Here is an 18,618-nt window from a genome sequence, read left to right on the forward strand (position 1 = left end):
CCGAGGCAGTGGGAAGCATAAACAGAGTCAATAGATGGGAGGCTGGTTTATGTGATGGATGGGTTACATTCACAACCTTTTGTAGTTCCTTGCGGTCTTGGGCAGAGCAGGAGCCCAGACCGAGCTGGGATGCAGGAGGTCAGAATTTTTCAGCTGGGTTTGAGAGAAAGTTCATTTTAATCAAGAAAAAAAATCAGAATGTAACATCACAAGAAAGCAGGAAGGTGGTAAACTAGAAAAAAGAAGAAAAAAATACAGGAAAATACAATCCTAAATAAATAAGTAGACTTGTGAGAATGCCTTGCCTGTGAATTAGATCTAAATAAGGGAGAGTTTCACACTGTCAGCCTCACCCTCAACTCTTACATCTACCTGTATCCAGAGACAGGACAGAGTCCAGACAGCTGGATTGGAACAGGCCACTGTAGGTGACCAGGACAGGGAAGTACAGGAGTCTCTGGGGTGTGGGCCCGAGTCTCAGTGGTGGAAATTGCTGGGAGTAGGACCACTCCAGTGTACAGGAGACAATAACAAAGAGAACAAAGAACAACACAGCACGGGAAACAGGCCCTTCGGCCCAACGAGCCCGCGCCGCCATTTTAACATTGAGAGTCCCCTCTCCACCCGTGACCCTTGTCTACGCTTATGGCACTCCACATTGGAAACCACATTGAGGGAAGACTAATTTAGGGACAATTTGTTACACCAATCACCCTAAGGGCACATCTTTGGGGTGTGGGAAGAAACCGGAGCATCCGGAGAAAACCCACGCAAGCACGGGGAGAATGCGCAAACTCCCACAGACACCGGCCCAAATCCATGTATCTGCACAGCAACAGTGATAGTCACTGAGCTGTCGTGTTGCCCATCAGCTGGTCCAGTTTAAGCGTACACTAATGACGTGAAGCACTAGGCTACTCTCGAAACATCCAAGAGCAGCCCTCGCACGACCCACCGCGTGTATGCCCCTTGTTGGGCAACAAGGCGGACCGAAGCACCTGTGGATTGAGAGAAAAACATCAATAACATGCACATCCTTATGCAAACATTCAAGGGAATCCCCAGAAGCTCAAAAGTGAAACAAGTGAGCCAGAAAATATGTTGGAAGGTCCATAGGAATCAATTGATTCCCAGGGACGTCCCAAGGCTCTTGATCCTCATTTAAAACAGTCTCCCACATCCCTCCATCTCCATCCCGCTCAGGTGCCTATCTAAGTAATTCTTAAACAACTCCAGCGTGTTTGCCTCCACCACCTTACTTGGCAGAGCATTCCATACCCTCACTACCCTCTGTGTGAAAAACCTCCCACTAACATCCGAATTATACCTCGCCCCCCTCACCTTAAGCCCGTGGCCCCTCATAATGTGTGTTTCCAATCTAGGAAATAGCTTACCTCTGTTTACTCTATCTATACCCTTCATAATCTTATATACCTCTATTAGATCCCCCCTCAGTCGGTGTCTTTCAAGGGAAAAGAGCCCCTATTTCTTCAATCTTTCCTCATACCCCAGTCCTTCCATACCAGGCAACATCCTGGTAAACCTCCTCTGCACTCTCTCCAGAGTCTCCACGTCCTTCCGGTAGTAAGGCGACCAGAACTGGACGCAGTACTCCAAATGCGGCCGAACCAACGTTCTGTACAACTGCAACATTAGACTCCAGCTCTTATATTCTATACCCCTTCCTATAAAGGCTAACATACCATAGGCTTTCTTCACCACACTCTCCACTTGCACTGCCACCTTCAAAGACTTGTGCACTTGCAGCCCCAGGTCTCACTGCAACTCTATACTCCTTATGGGCTTACCCTTTATCATATAACTTCCCCCTACATTATTCCGGCCAAAATGCATCACCTCACATTTATCCGGATTAAACTCCATTTGCCACGTATCTGCCCAATCAACCAGCCTATCAATATCCCGCTGTATTGCCAGGCACTGCTCCTCACTGCCCACCAATCCAGCCATCTTAGTGTCATCAGCAAATTTGCTGATCACAGCACCTACTCCCTCTTCCAGATCATTTATATACACTACAAAGAGAAGAGGTCCCAGTACCGAGCCCTGCGGCACACCACTAGTGACAGACCTCCAGCTAGAAAAGGACCCCTCCACTACTACTCTCTGTCTCCTCTTAGCAAGCCAGTTCTCAACCCTCTAGATACCTGGCCACATATCCCATGAGCCTTAATCTTTTCTACCAGCCTACCATGAGGGACTTTGTCAAACACCTTACTGAAATCCATATAGACGACATCAACGGCTCGTCCTTCGTCGACCGTTTTTGTCACCTCCTCAAAAAATTCTACCAGATTTGTAAGGCAAGACTTCCCCTTGACAAAGCCATGCTGCGTATCCTTAATCAGATCGCAACGCTCTAAGTGCTCATACATCCTATCCCTAAGAATCCTCTCCATCAACTTGCCTACCACTGACGTTAAGCTCACCAGCCTATAGTTACCCGGGTTATCCCTCCTACCCTTTTTAAACAACGGTACCACGTTCACTACCCTCCAGTCCTCTGGGACCTCACCTGTGTCCAAAGAAGAGAGAAAGATTTGCGTCAGAGGCCCAGCAATTTCATCTCTCGCCTCCCTAAGCAGCCTGGGATAAATACCATCAGGCCCCGGAGATTTATCAGTTTTTATGCTACCTAAAAGCCCTAACACTTCTTCCCTCGTAATCGATAGATCTTTCAATCGGTCTACCGCTCCCTCGATGACCGTACCAGACATCAAGCCCCTCTCCTTTGTGAATACCGACGCAAAGTACTCATTCAGGATCTCCCCCATTCCCTCAGACTCTAAGCACAATTCCCCTCCTCTGTCCCTGAGGGGACCGATTTTTCCTCTAACCACCCTTTTGTTCCTGACATAGGAGTAAAACGCCTTTGGATTCTCCTTAATCCTTGTCACCAAGTGGTAAGGACAGGTGGGAGTGACAGAGTAGATTCAGTCATTATAGAGGTGATTGGCGGTTGCAGATCACATTTGTATAAGTGCAATCACTGGGCCCGATTTTACCAAATATTTGCGCCTGTTTTTGGGTGTGAAATGACGGTAAATTCGGGCATTGGGCCCTCGAACGTGATCTGCACCCGAATCCGAGCGGATCACAGCTTTACTGACTCCTGATTCTGGTGTGGATCCGGTCTGCACCCGAACCAGGGACCCCGACAATTTAAATATATTAACGTGCATTTAAATCGATTTAATAACCTGCGCGCCAAATCTCCATCACCAAACCCCACTTCACCGTCTCCCGGGCCATTCCGGATCCGTGCTGGAGGGGACCGGAAAAAGAAAAATCTGATTTTGATTCTGCAGCGAAACGGCCCCCGACCCAGAGCATCCTCGCGGGGGGGGGGGGGGAGGAGGCGGGTCAGATATATCTCTGGGGTGGGGGAAGGTGGGGGCGTGGGAGGGCTGATTGTTGTCTGGTGGAGGGGGGAGGGGGGAGGCCTGATAGCTCACTGATGGGGGCAGGGGAGGCAGATGGCTCTCAGGTGGGGGGGGGGGGGGGGGGGGGTGGGTGAGGGGGTTGGGGTGGAGAGGGGGGTCCGCTGCCACTCTGCAGGTGACCCCTCCTCCCCACCACAGGAACGAATCCCTCCTCCCCGAGGGGTGGGGACGGGGTGGGGGTGGGGATGGGGACGGGGACGGGGATGGGGTGGGGACGGGGGGGTATTTACTGCGTTAATCACACTGCTCAGGGTATTTAATGGATTCACTCAACAGCAGAAAATTATTCACTTTCAACAATCACTGGAAATAAACCATCCCCGACCCCCCCACCCACCCCCCCACCACCAGAGATCCATCGCCCCATCAGTGAGCAATCGGGCCTCCCCCCCCCAACCAGACAACAATCAGCCCTCTTGCCCCCACCCCCTGAGGTACATCTGACTCTTCCTCTCTTCCTCCCCCCACCCCCAGGGGATGATCTGTGTCAGGGAGCCTCTCCCCCCCATCCCCACCCCCAGGGGATGATCTGTGTCAGGGAACCTCTCCCCCCCCCACCCCCAGGGGATGATCTGTGTCAGGGAGCCTCTCCCCCCCCACCCCCAGGGGATGATCTGTGTCAGGGAGCCTCTCCCCCCCCACCCCCAGGGGATGATCTGTGTCAGGGAGCCTCTCCCCCCCCACCCCCAGGGGATGATCTGTGTCAGGGAGCCTCTCCCCCCCCACCCCCAGGGGATGATCTGTGTCAGGGAGCCTCTCTCTCTGCTTTTTCCTTCTTTCCCGCCCGAGTGGCTGTTTCAGATTTTTGTCGAATTATAAGAACACAATTCCCCGCCTTTTGCCTGGCACCTTTCTTAAACAACGGCATAACATTAGCCGTTTTCCAATCATCTGGCACTTCCCCGGAATCCAGCGGATACGCGGTTCAGAACTCCGATCGTTCCGGCAGTGCAGATTGGACAGAGCCGGTGAGAAGCGTATGGACACGCTGGAGCGGGGATTCCGGGCCCCGATCTGTGTTACACCCGGATTCAGCCCTGAGAAATTGGGCCCACTGTGACCAGAAGGTGTTTGAGGAGGAACTGCTGTGAAGGGAGAATTAAACTCCAAACACTATTTCAGTATTTCCCTCCCTCTCTCCTCCCCAAACTGTAAGGAAATTTGTACTCAATATGTAAGCATGTTAGTACTTAGAGAATTTGTACTGAACAATTGTACCTAAACTGGGTATGAAATATGGAATCACGGATAGTATTAGAGTGTCTTCCTGAAATAGATTTAGGATGGGTGATAGGATGGGACTAGTAGGTTACTTCACATAATCAAGTATAGCTGATGAAATCAGTGCATGCGACCCGAATGAAAGTAAACAGCAGTCACTTGGGGAGACAATGGGTACTATACAGCTGTCCAGCTTAATATATGATTGTAACAAGCAAGAAAGAATAAAGTGAGCATGTTTTTCTTCACATTCGGCCTAAGTCAGCTAAACCACTATTGTTGTACAAGCAGAGTCGTAAAGATAAGGGCAAAGGATGTAACTACCATGGTTTCGAGAGGAAAAGAGATGTAACAATGGGTGACCAATCTCAAGCAAGGTAAATAAGGGGTCAGTACAGAAACAATGGTGGCTAAACGAGGTCGCATTGTAAAAGCGAGATAAGAATCTTGAGATATGGAGCTGAAATGTGCATAAAAAGACTGTAAGCCGAGGGCTCTGTGGAGTGTTCCGGACCTCCCGGCTTTATTTCTCTTGTACTGGAAAATAAAGTCTATTGCTTGGAAGATTACAACTCAGACTCTCTGTTTTAATCGGGTTAAATAAGTTGTCGTCTTGGGGAACCACGACAAAATTGGCGCTGCGAGCAGGGTGTTGTGGGAAATCGCCCAGAAAATAGCATCTGGAAGGAGCAGCGGAGACGGTGGTCCGACTGGGGCTGGACATCCCAAAGCCGGCATTCTGACAGCAAGGTGAGCAGACTTATATTGCATGTAAATCCTTGTTGTCGGAAAAAGGGATCTCGAGGCTCAGCGCACCCGGCTCTCTGCTGGTCCTGGATCTCCCCAACCCAAAGAACATCCTGCAAAGGTAAAACTAAATTGGGGAAAAATACTTTGAGAGACTGAGTCTGATCTGAAGGGTAGAGTTTTGCATGCAAAGCGCGCTGCGAATACTGTGTTGTCTGTGAATGGGTAAAAAGTGCGACGCAAAAAGAACCGAACGCTAATCGATGCAACTAGGTTAAGTCAAGCGGTTTGGAGCGGGATTCCAGGTTACGACTTGCCCAAGGAGAGTAAGTGTAGGAAGGCCTGCCAGTCCGAACCTACCCAGGACCTCGGGGAAAAGACGTCACCCGAGAGGGAGAGAGATCTGTGAGAGATTGCTCTCTTACCTAATACGGTAGTTAAAACTAAGGGGAGGTTATGTGATGAGGGAGCAGAAAGAGTAGAGAGAAGTATGTCAATGGAACTGGGAACCCTGACATAGGCTTTTACTGAGGTGCGGGGTGAACGCTAATAGCAGTTCTGTATTTGGAATTGTGCATGACTATATGACTGTTTGAGAGAGAAGGGGATTTGTCACGACATGAGACACCCATCAAATTTATTAGAGGCCAGTGAGCTCCCACCAGTAAAGGGTTAAAAAAAGAGACAAGCAGGCTGACTCTGTATGGTACAGAGAGAGAGAGAGAGAGGGTGTAACTGTGTAATTGAGACCCTCAGGTGATGTAATAGGTATAGCCAATCAAAGTGAATTGCTTTAAGTTTACTAAATTATGTAGGGATCGGACAGAGATTTGAATTCTGCCAAGTGGGAAAGGTGGCATTATATTGCATCTTAAAGTTGTAAGGAGAGTTAACCATTTAGGCACACAGTAGATTTGATTTTGTACTTGCCTGTGTTGGTTACAAAGGCAGAGCTGTAGAAATAATTAAACATGTAAATTGCACATTAGAATGCTTTCAGTATTTCTTCGTGCATCTGTGTTCCAAGTGATGTTTTGTTTTATTGTACCAGAATTGTAAGAAGGTGCAAGGGTCTTGATTTAGTGAGGATATTTAATGGTGATAAAAATAAATCTTATTTTGGATTTTCTGAATCAGGCTTTAGTTAATTAAACTGCTGTACTTTGACTCACAATTAGTCTCAGAGGTATCTTTACCTACAAGAATTGGTGCTGAAACCTGGGATCTGTTTATGGGTCCGGTTGAATGGCCACAACCGGAGCTCCGGAATAGATTACCGAATTTAAGGGAGTGAATCAAAGTACAGTAGGTGCTCATCTGTGATGAAAGAGTGTGAGTGTGTGAGAGGTCTGAGCTGAGCACGTGCAAATAAGGAGGTGTCTGTCTTTACACCCAGCCTTAGACCAGTTGTTAAGAGGGGTAGCCCCCTATGCGAAGCTCAGAAGTTTGAAGTGAGTGTAAAGGCTAGAAAAGGATGCCTGGGATGTGATGTTCAGATGAGAGTAAGAAAGAATCTGTCTGAGAGATCGCCGGAGTAAAGAAAGATAGTGCCAGGACAGGGGGCTACGGGGAAGTGGATATCGGAACCCCGGTTAGAGTTACAAATACTGGCAGGGGCATCACAGGGGAAAAGTGAACAGGGGACTGACCACAGAAAGGCAATACATCGGGTAATAATCACTGTGATACCAAACTCTGACGAATTAAGCAATAAAGATCACGGCAGCGAGACGAGAGTACAAATAATGGCAAGCAAAGCTAAAACACCAGTGGAAGTACTAGGGGATAAGTTCCCAGCCCTCAGGGGGGATATAGAACACATCTCTAAGAAGTGGGCTAAAAGAACAAGTAAGACAAATACACAGTGGCCGGAGGAAGGCACATGGTGCATAGAGAGGTGTGAGGATCAGAAGGGAATGATAAAGAACTATAAAATCAAGGATAGATCGAGCAAAAGAAGGGAGAAGCGAGAAAAGGAGTTAGAGATATTAGCGTTATTCGAAGAAGAGGGGAGAGAAGAAGGGCATGGGGGAGGGGTAGGATGCTAATGCCAGTCCAGACTCAGGAGAAGAAGGAACTGGAGGACCCAAACGTAGCCCCACCCCCATACCTGGAAGGGTCAAATCCCGTAGGACTGTACCCAGTTATATCAGGCACAATGAATTTTGAGGGAGAGTTTGACGTGAAGCAAATGACAAAGGAACAGTGGGCACAGAAGGAGGAAGAAAGGAGACAAGGTATTGAGGAAGAGTCTAAGAGGATGGAAGAAAACCTGGATGGGTTAATTCAAAGGAGGAGGCAGTTAGAGGCAGAAGTAAACGCGGTAGAACTTTTTGAATGGGCAAAAAAGATAACAGAAGGAGAAGGAGACAAGAGGTACGAAAGAAGAGGGACTGGGGCCAGAAAAGAATGCGAGCAAAAAATGAGAGAGGATCTCCACGAATGTGAAAGTGAGATACCACAAGAAAAGATAGAAGGAAAGAGAGTCGGAGTGAGGAAAGAGGAAAAAGAGAAAGAAAGAAACACAGAGGAAAAATGCTGGGAAGTACAAAGAGGGGGTGACAGACGAAAGTTTGGGAAAGCATGGACATGGAAGCACCCAGAGAGAGAAAGAATAGAGGAAAGAATGGAAGGAGGGACAGAAGAAAGTAGTGAAGAGGAGGAGAGACAGTTAGTGTTAAGGGGACGAAGAAAATCAATGCGGAAAAGACACCAACCTGTAAAATATCCAGCAGTGGATCAAAGAGAGAAAGGGATGTTCCCGGTGATTCTGAAGGGTGGCAGACTGCAATATATCCCTTGGTCAGGTCAGGACTTGCCTAATTTAATTAACGAATTACCCAATATTTTGGACGGAGCTGGAAGGTGGATTGGACAGCTGGAGGCTGGAATGATGGGAAAGAGGATGGTGCTGGGTGACATCAAAGCTCTCCTGACAAAAGTGTTAGGAATGGACCAAATGGCTGAAGTAATGAGACGTGCTGGCATCCCGACCGCAGCCTATGACCCGGATGTGGATGGGACACTAATGGATCCATACCGCCACGACATTTGGCAAGCACTAAGGGATATGTACCCCAATCGGATGGATATAAAAACTCTGAGAGGGGAACCGTTGGGTGAGGAAGAGAATGCGGCCGTGTACATAGAAAACCAATTAAGAAGGTGGAGAAGGGACACGGAGAGGGACATTTTAACAGATCCACTGACCAACTCCCTGTTCCGAGCCGCAATCCTAGCAGGCCTGCCGACTTCAGCTAAGGCAAGACTGGAAGAAGTGGTGGGCCTGGATTCGAAAAACTACTGAGAGTTTGTGGATTATGTTGCCCATGCAGTGGAGAGACACCGCAGGGAGGAAAAAAATGCAGACAAACAGTTGAAGGAGATACAACGCAAACTCCTGCAAGCCCAGCTGGAAGAAATTAAAAGTAAGGAAAAGCTGAAAGTGAAAGAAGACCCCACACTCAAGAAAATAGCACCGATGGTGGTGAACCAAAAGACAGAGGAAATACCTGCACCGATGCTAGGGAGAAACGGAGATGGAGGCCAGCCCATCATAACCTATAACATTTCTGCCTTCCCGCTGTCCATGAACCCAGGAGGCTATGGCTTAAATTATCAAAACCCTTATGCTCCACAAAATCAGACTGACTGGAATAGAAATGGGAAAGGACAAGGAGGTGGTAGGCCACCCTATCAGAATCAGAGAGGACAGGGACAGGGAAATCAGCAGCTTCTAAGGCAGGGACCGCCGCCTGGCCCTCCAGGTGTATGCTGGGGGTGCGGGGAAGCAGGACATATAAAACGAAATTGCCCACAGAACTCTTACAGGCAGGGAGAAAACCAGCAGCAGATAGGCCAGCAAATGCCGTTGAATGACACCCCTGTGCTGCAGGGACCTGTGAATTTTCAGAGCTCCCTATAGGGGGGCCCTGAGAACCCTGAAATGGTAGGACAGTACGTACAAATAACAGATACAGCAGATCAGGAACCCATAATTAGTGTTAGAGTAGGAGGGGTTGAGGTCCCCATGATGATAGACACCGGCGCCACGTGTACGTGCATACAAACAAAATATGGGAATCACCTACCATTATCAAACCAGTTTGTGAAAACTGTGGGGTTCTCGGGGAAAGTAACGTTAACTCAGATGACAACGCCGGTACCTGTCACCATTGGAAGCAAAACTACTCATGTACCTATATTAGTGTGTGATAGAACGCCATTAAATTTATTAGGAAGAGATGCAATCCTAGGTTTAGGACTAAAATTAGAATGTACAGAACAAGGAATTGATTTGATGGGAGTGTATTTACTTGGAGTACCAGGAAAGGAAGGGGTTAATGTGTACTGGTTGGGAGACATAGAGGAGCAAGTTAAAAAACAGGTATGGGAAGTTTGGGGGGAGCTGATAGACACTTGGGTTCCACAGGCCGAATGGCCAAGGACAGAACTACACAGCACAATGATATTTGATGAAGAACAGAAACCCGAGATACAGGAAAAGTGGGAAAAGGAGGCAGGACGAGAACAGGAGATAAGGTCAGAAAGTATTTTAGTTGGCCCAGAGGGAGCGGCCCTCACGGTTGTGAGGGATGAATGGGTTAATAAATGGTTCTCTGTACCTGGAGCAGAACCACATGTTACACTGAAAGTGAATCCGGGATATAGATCAAAGGACCTAGGACCAATGGTGCTGAGAGCACAAGAATTAGCATTTGTTCAGACAGAAAACGTAGATATTTGGACGTCCAGTAATGGACAAATGTTGAAGATAATCTTGGATGTTAAAATGATCGGGAAGCCAAAACAGGTAAAAATAGAGGCAGAGATTGAGAAGCAGGAGCAGGAGTGGAGAGAGAGCTTAGAAAAGGATTTGAATTCCCTCCCACAGGAGTTGTGGTCCAGACAGGACACTGATGTGGGGAGGGTTAAAAACGCTAATCCAGTGGAGGTTAGACTAAAGACCGGACGACAAGGACCTTACAGACCACAGTATCCAATTAAGGCAGAAGCAATTGAAGGAATTAGAGGAACAATTAGGGGACTGATAGAAGCAGGGGTATTAAAGGAAACTCGGAGCAAGTGTAACACACCACTGCTACCGGTAAAAAAGGCGGATGGGGAAAAATGGAGATTGGTGCATGACTTGAGGGCAGTAAATGAGGTAGTGGAAGACATGCCAGTAGAGGTTCCCAACCCCTACACCCTGTTGACTAATATACCGCCTGAAAGCAGATGGTACAAAGATGCTTCAGAAGCATTTGAGAATATAAAGAAAGAAATGGCACAGGCACCAGCATTGGCTTTACCAACCTATGACAAACCTTTTGACTTATTTGTGAGTAACAGAGAAGCAGGGTTTGCTACAGCAGTGTTAATGCAGGAGAATTGCAAGGGCAGACGAAGGCAGGCTGTAGCATATTACAGCACCAAGCTAGACGACGTAGCAATGGGGTATCCTCCTTGCTATCAAGGTCTGGCAGCAGCTTGGTGGGCATACGAAAAGGCAGCCACAGTCACAATGGGATATGGAATTGGCTGGACAATATGTTAGGAAGATGGGGGGTCTGGTTTGCTAAAGCTGGAGTTGTGGCAGCCATGACAATAACCATCCTGGGATTAATATTTTGCTGTTTTTTACCTGTCCTGAGATCCCTCCTTGCTAGATTGGCAGTGCGACAAATGGTGACACAAGTAACAGGCAACCCACGTTTGGGAGGGACAACTAAGGAATGGGGAAACATTGAACTGCCCCCGCTGGATGAATTCACAATGACCCTGGTTGAAATTGAAACCTGTCAGTTTGCGAAATAGCTGCACTAGTGGAGGATTGGTCTACAACCTCACCGATGCCTACGGAGACCAAGAGACTTAGTCTGTACACAGGAATCAGTCTTTTTCCCTTCCCTAGACAAGGGTGGGAAGGTTTTTGGCTGATGACTGTTAGGGGCAGGCAATCTGGGGGAGCAACCTAAAAATCAGGACTTTTGCTAGACAAGCCATGATAAGACTAGAATGGGGACATTGATCCCTGGCCAAAGTACTTGGCTCCCCCACGTTGCCTACAAGTGTGATTAAATATGTGCATGTGAACAGGGTCAAACAAGGGGGACTATCTGAGCTGGCCTTGATAATTGGAATGAGACTAGGGGATAGTCTCAAAGGGGGGATATGTAAGGAAATTTGTACTCAATATGTAAGCATGTTAGTACTTAGAGAATTTGTACTGAACAATTGTACCTAAACTGGGTATGAAATATGGAATCACGGATAGTATTAGAGTGTCTTCCTGAAATAGATTTAGGATGGGTGATAGGATGGGACTAGTAGGTTACTTCACATAATCAAGTATAGCTGATGAAATCAGTGCATGCGACCCGAATGAAAGTAAACAGCAGTCACTTGGGGAGACAATGGGTACTATACAGCTGTCCAGCTTAATATATGATTGTAACAAGCAAGAAAGAATAAAGTGAGCATGTTTTTCTTCACATTCGGCCTAAGTCAGCTAAACCACTATTGTTGTACAAGCAGAGTCGTAAAGATAAGGGCAAAGGATGTAACTACCATGGTTTCGAGAGGAAAAGAGACATAACAATGGGTGACCAATCTCAAGCAAGGTAAATAAGGGGTCAGTACAGAAACAATGGTGGCTAAACGAGGTCGCATTGTAAAGACAAGATAAGAATCTTGAGATATGGAGCTGAAATGTGCATAAAAAGACTGTAAGCCGAGGGCTCTGTGGAGTGTTCCGGACCTCCCGGCTTTATTTCTCTTGTACTGGAAATAAAGTCTATTGCTTGGAAGATTACAACTCAGACTCTCTGTTTTAATCGGGTTAAATAAGTTGTCGTCTTGGGGAACCACGACAAAACCAAAAAAAAGTCGGCAGGAGGTGAGTTGTGATTCTTGGAGGCCAATCGGCGTAGACAAAGGTCATAGGTAGAAGAGGGCACTCTCAATGTTAAAATGGTGGCACGGGCTTGTTGGCCCGAAGGGCCTGTTTCCTGTGCTATGTTGTTCTTTTATCCGTGTGAGGGCAATATGGCAGTTAGGGCAGTGGTATGCTCCTCCTGCCAGATGTGGGCAATTAGGGAGCAATCTAGTCTCCCTGACAACTGCAGGAATTGTGTCCAATTGCAGTTGCTCACGGACTGCATTGTTCGGTTGGAGCGGCAGGTGGATGCACTGTGGGGCATACAGGAGGTACAGAGTGTGATAGACACTAGTTACAGGGAGGTTATCACAGGCTCAGACAGGTAGATGGATGACTGTCAGGAGAGGCAGGCAGGTAGTGCAGGAGTCTGCTGTGTTGACGAACAGAGAGATCTCGGGGTACATGTGCATGGCTCCCTGAAAGTTGGCACCCAGGTTGATAAGGTTGTTAAGAAGGCGTACGGTGTGTTAGCTTTTATTGGTAGAGGGATTGAATTTCGGAGCCGTGAGGTCATGTTACAACTGTACAAAACTCTGGTACGGCCGCACTTGGAGTATTGCGCACAGTTCTGGTCGCCGCATTATAGGAAAGATGTGGAGGCATTGGAAAGGGTGCAGAGGAGGTTTACCAGGATGTTGCCTGGTATGGTGGGAAGGTCTTATGAGGAAAGGCTGAGGGACTTGAGGTTATTTTCATTGGAGAGAAGGAGGTTACGAGGTGACCTGATTGAGGCATACAAGATGATCAAAGGATTGGATAGGGTGGACAGTGAGAGCCTTTTACCTCGGATGGTGATGGCTAACACAAGGGGACATAGCTTTAAATTAAGGGGTGGTAATTATAGGACGGATGTCAGAGGTAGGTTCTTTACTCAGAGGGTAGTAAGGGCGTGGAATGCCCTGCCTGCAGCAGTTGTGGACTCGCCAACTTTAAGGGCGTTCAAATGGTCAGTGGATAGGCATATGGATAACATTGGAATAGTTTAGGTTACAGGGTCATTAGATTGGTTCCACTGGTCGGCGCAACATCGAGGGTCGAAGGGCCTGTACTGCGCTGGAATGTTCTGTTGCGAGAGAGCAAGCACACGCGCGCGAGAGAGAGAGCGCGCGCGAGAGAGAGAGGCGCGCGCTCTCTCTCTCGCGCGCGGAGAGAGAGAGCGCGCGCGAGAGAGCGAGGGGATGAAGAGGCAGAGTGTGCGGTGATCATTCACAATCCAGTTATCAATGATGCGCTTTACAGTCTAGGCGAAACTGCACTGAGACACAGCAAGGACAGGCATGATTGATAAACTGTTGGAGAATCTACAATCTCTGCTTCATGGTGGCACCAACAATCAACTCTCTCAATGTTACAATCAAAGAGGCATTGAAGAGGAGTTGGAAGAAGAAAGGGTTTATAAATGGGTTCTAATGGGTGTCTTCACCCTCACACTGTGCGCCCTGCGGCATTCGCATGTTACACACAAACTTCAGCACAATATCCAACAACTGACAGAAAGAAATTCAAGACATGAAATTAATCAACTGCGATTAGAGATAGAAAACCTTCAGCAAGAGAGAACACAACTGACAGATCAGATTTCCCAACTAGAAGGGGAAGTAATACAGCTCCAGTCTATACGACGAGAGCATGAAGAGCTTGAGGAAGTGATTGTACGTCTCAGAAACAACCATACTGTATCTGGTCAAGCCAGGGAAATCTACCCAACTATCCAGATATTCCACAGAGCCAGGGACAGACAGAGAGCTGGAAGGAACAATAACACAGCCCAAAACAATTCTCACTAAACAACAACCCTCTGATCTTCAATCTCAACCACACGTGAAGAATTTCTAAAGAAAACCTCTCCTTCACCAATCAGTGAATAATGTGCAAACCCAGCCAGTGAAACAAAGTACACAAAGACACAGCACCTTCAAACTCACCCACGCACAACATCCTCACAACACACTGACCGTGGCAGGGCCCAGGCCGCACTGACCGTGGCAGGGCCCAGGCCGCACTGACCGTGGCAGGGCCCAGGCCGCACTGACCGTGGCAGGGCCCAGGCCGCACTGACCGTGGCAGGGCCCAGGCTGCACTGACCGTGGCAGGGCCCAGGCCGCACTGACCGTGGCAGGGCCCAGGCCGCACTCGTGTGGGAAAAATCAGTGCCAAAGTGTGACTAGCACCACATTTACAGACACTGAATCCCTCTGCCACTGACAGTGGCAGCAGTGTTTACACCTACAGAATTCTTAGACAACATGTCCAGGTTGGATCTCAAACAATGACAAAACAAAGTACAGGATAGAGAATTTGGAGAACTGGTGCGATAACAATAACCTCTCCCTCAATGCCAACAAAACAAAGGAGATTGTCATTGGCTTCAGGAAGCATAAAGGAGAACATGCCCCTGGCTACATCAATTGGGATGAAGTGGAAAACATTGGGAGCTTCAAGCTTCTAAATCACCAATAACCTGTACTGGTCCCTCCACACCAATGCTATAATTAAGAAAGCGCACCAACGCCTTTGCTTTCTCAGGAGATTACGGAAATTTGGCATGAAAGCTACGACTCTCACCAATTTCTAAAGATGCCCCATAGAAAGTATTCTTTCCAGGTGGGTCTGCCCAAGACTGCAATAAACTACAAAGGGTTGTGAACAAAGCTCAGGCCATCAGGAGAAAGATACAAAAGTCTGAGGTCCCGTACCAACCGACTCAAGAACAGCTTCTTCCCTGTTGCGGTCAGACTATTGAATGGACCTACCTCACACTGAGTTGATCTTTCTCTACACCCTAGTTATAACTGTAACATTATATTCTGCACTCTCTCCCTTCCCTATGAATGGAGTGCTTTTTCTGCAAAGTATGCAAGAGACAATACTTTTCACTGTGTACTAATACTTGTGACAATAATAAATCAAATCCCATGAACGCTTCCATCTAGAAAGACAAAGGGCAGTAGATACATGGGAATGCCACAAGTTCCCCTCCAAGCCACTCACCATTCTGACTTGGAAATATATCGCTGTTCCTTCACAGTCGCTGGGTCAAAATCCTGGAATTCTCTCCCTAACCGCATTGTGGGTCAATCCACAGCACAGGGACTGCAGCGATTCAAGAAGGCAGCAGCTCACCACCACCTTTTCAAGGGGGCAATTAGGGATGGGCAATAAATACTGGCCCAGCCAACAACACCCATGTCCCATGATTAAATGTTTAAAAAAAAGAATTCACCTTATTCCACTGACGCAGATCCCACTTCCTCCATAATGCTCTAAGGAGGGATTCTCCTCCCACCTAAACGACGTGAGAAAAACGATCAATGTTCTCAGAGCTGGCAATCTGTGGCTTTCCCTGTTACTCTGTCGGGTCACTTTGTTACCGCCCAATTTACAGGGCTACACATTGCCGGCTGGACTCAAAATTTAAAAAAACACTTGCAGCTTGGAAAAAATTGCTCTTTATTCAGTTATTATAACTAAAACCCAAACTGGCAAAAGCTGAGGTGGAGAGAGCGCCAGAGGGAAAGACAGAAATAGAGAGGGGGTGGGAGGGGTAGAGAGAGAGAGAGGGGGTGGGAGGGGTAGAGAGAGAGAGAGGGGGTGTGAAAAATAAAACAGCATCAAAAAATCTCATTAATCCAGTCTCAGAAAGCTCAGCATCAGAAATGAACACAAGGTTTTCAGGTTTTGGCTGAATGTGACTGCTCCAATCTCTACCACACCAGTCCCCCCACACACTCCCCCTTCCCCCCCCCCGAAACCCACACATTCCCCCTCCCCCCCCGAAACCCACACACTCCCCCAAACACTCACACACACTCCCCCTTCCCCCCCCCGAAACCCACACACTCCCCCTTCCCCCCCCCGAAACCCACACACTCCCCCTTCCCCCCCGAAACACACACACACCCCCAAACACTCTCACACACTCCCCCCACCCCCCCCGAAACACACACACTCCCCCCACCCCCCGAAACACTCACACACCCCCCCACTCACACACACTCCCCCTTCCCCCCCCGAAACACACACACTCCCCCCACCCCCCGAAACACTCACACACCCCCCCAAACACTCACACACACTCCCCCCACCCCCCGAAACACACACACCCCCAAACTCCCCCGCCACTCACACACACTCCCCCCCCGAAACACACACACCCCACACTCCGCCCCCCCGAAACACACACACACCCCACACTCCGCCCCCCCCGAAACACACACACCCCCACACTCCCCCGAAACACACACACACTCCCTCTGCCCCCCCCAAACACACCCCCCCCAAACACACACACACACACCCACATACTCCCCAACACACACCCCCCCCCATACTCTCCCCCAACACACACACACGCACACCCCCCCCCAAGCACACACACACCCACACACTCCCCCCCAAACACACACACCCACACACTCCCCCCCCCAAACACACACACACCCCCCAAACACTGCCCCCCCCAACACACACCCCCCAAACACACACACACACCCACACACTCCCCCCAAACACACACACACACTCCCCCCAAACACACACACACGCACACCCCCCCCCAAACACACACACACCCACACACTCCCCCCAAACACACACACACACTCCCCCCCCAAACACACACACACCCCCCCAAACACACACACACCCCTCCAAACACACACACACCCCCCCACAAACACACACACCCACCCACACACTCCCCCCCAAACACACACACACCCACCCACACACTCCCCCCCAAACACACACACACCCACCCACACACTCCCCCCCAAACACACACACACCCACCCACACACTCCCCCCCAAACACACACACACCCACCCACACACTCCCCCCCCAAACACACACACACCCACCCACACACTCCCCCCAAACACACACACACGCACACTCCCCCCAAACACACACACACGCACACTCCCCCCAAACACACACACACGCACACCCCCCCCCAAACACACACACACGCACACCCCCCCCCAAACACACACACACCCACACACTCCCCCCAAACACACCCACACACTCCCCCCCCAAACACACACACACCCCTCCAAACACACACACACCCCTCCAAACACACACACACCCCTCCAAACACACACACACCCCTCCAAACACACACACACCCCTCCAAACACACACACACCCCCCCAAACACACACACACCCCCCCAAACACACACACACCCCCCCAAACACACACACACACCCACCCACACACTCCCCCCCAAACACACACACACCCACCCACACACTCCCCCCCAAACACACACACACACACCCACCCACACACTCCCCCCCAAACACACACACACCCACACACTCCCCCCCAAACACACACACACCCACCCACACACTCCCCCCCAAACACACACACACCCACCCACACACTCCCCCCAAACACACACACACCCACCCACACACTCCCCCCCAAACACACACACACCCACCCACACACTCCCCCCCAAACACACACACACCCACCCACACACTGCCCCCCCCACACACACACACACCCACCCACACACTGCCCCCCCCACACACACACACACACCCACACACTCCCCCCCAAACACACACACACACCCACACACTCCCCCCCAAACACACACACCCACCCACACACTCCCCCCCAAACACACACACACCCACCCACACACTCCCCCCCCCCCCACACACACACACACCCACACACTCCCCCCCAAACACACACACACTCCCCCCCAAACACACACACACACCCACACACTCCCCCCCAAACACACACACACACCCACACACTCCCCCCCAAACACACACACACACTCCCCCCCCAAACACACACACACACTCCCCCCCAAACACACACACACACACACACCCACACACTCCCCCCCCAAACACACACACACCCACACACTCCCCCCCCAAACACACACCCACCCACACACTCCCCCCCCAAACACACACCCACCCACACACTCCCCCCCAAACACACACACACCCCCCCCCAAACACACACACACACCCACACACTCCCCCCCCAAACACACACACCCACACACTCCCCCCCAAACACACACACACACCCACACACTCCCCCCCAAACACACACACACACCCACACACTCCCCCCCAAACAAACACACACCCACACACTCCCCCCCCAAACACACACACATACCCTCCCCCCCCAAACACACACACACACCCACACACTCCCCCCCAAACACACACACACACCCACACACTCCCCCCCAA

The sequence above is a fragment of the Carcharhinus amblyrhynchos genome, unplaced genomic scaffold, assembly GCF_965287045.1.
Source record: "Carcharhinus amblyrhynchos unplaced genomic scaffold, sCarAmb.v2.hapA scaffold_392, whole genome shotgun sequence".
NCBI lineage: Eukaryota > Metazoa > Chordata > Chondrichthyes > Carcharhiniformes > Carcharhinidae > Carcharhinus > Carcharhinus amblyrhynchos.